The following is a 509-nucleotide window of genomic DNA, read 5'->3' as shown; positions in this document are numbered from 1 at the left end:
CCCCTCCACTCCATTTCCTCCGCCAAAGCCGCCCTCCCCGCCATGCCGATACGTCGGCGCCGCGGTTCATTGAGGGGACGCACGACGATCCTCTCGCTCCCACAGTATGTTCTCGTAGACTGCCGTCCTCTAGCCACGCCGCCACCTCTGGCTACGTTCTTGTGGAGGCGCACAGTGGTCAGTGCCGCCACCGCTGGCGATGTTAGTGTGGAGACGCACGGTGGTCAGCTTCTCCCACGGTACGTGCATTCTAGACTGAGGCCCCGTTCATGTCGGTGTAGCGCTGAATGTTAGCTGATAGACACTGTTAAGCTCACTGTTTGCCAAAGTAGTTTACTGTCAATATGCTCTACTTAAGAAGCTTCCTTGCCCTGTTCTGCACTTAATCTGCTTAGCTGAGATGGCATGCCAAGGCTGATTAGTTGCTAAAATATCCTGCCATATATTTATTGTGACGTAGATTGCCATGGTCTAGTAGCCAATCTGTTATGTGAAATAGCTCTACACCA

The sequence above is a fragment of the Triticum dicoccoides genome, chromosome 6B (genome assembly GCF_002162155.2).
Source record: "Triticum dicoccoides isolate Atlit2015 ecotype Zavitan chromosome 6B, WEW_v2.0, whole genome shotgun sequence".
Classification (NCBI taxonomy): domain Eukaryota; kingdom Viridiplantae; phylum Streptophyta; class Magnoliopsida; order Poales; family Poaceae; genus Triticum; species Triticum dicoccoides.
This window is presented reverse-complemented; position numbering follows the sequence as displayed.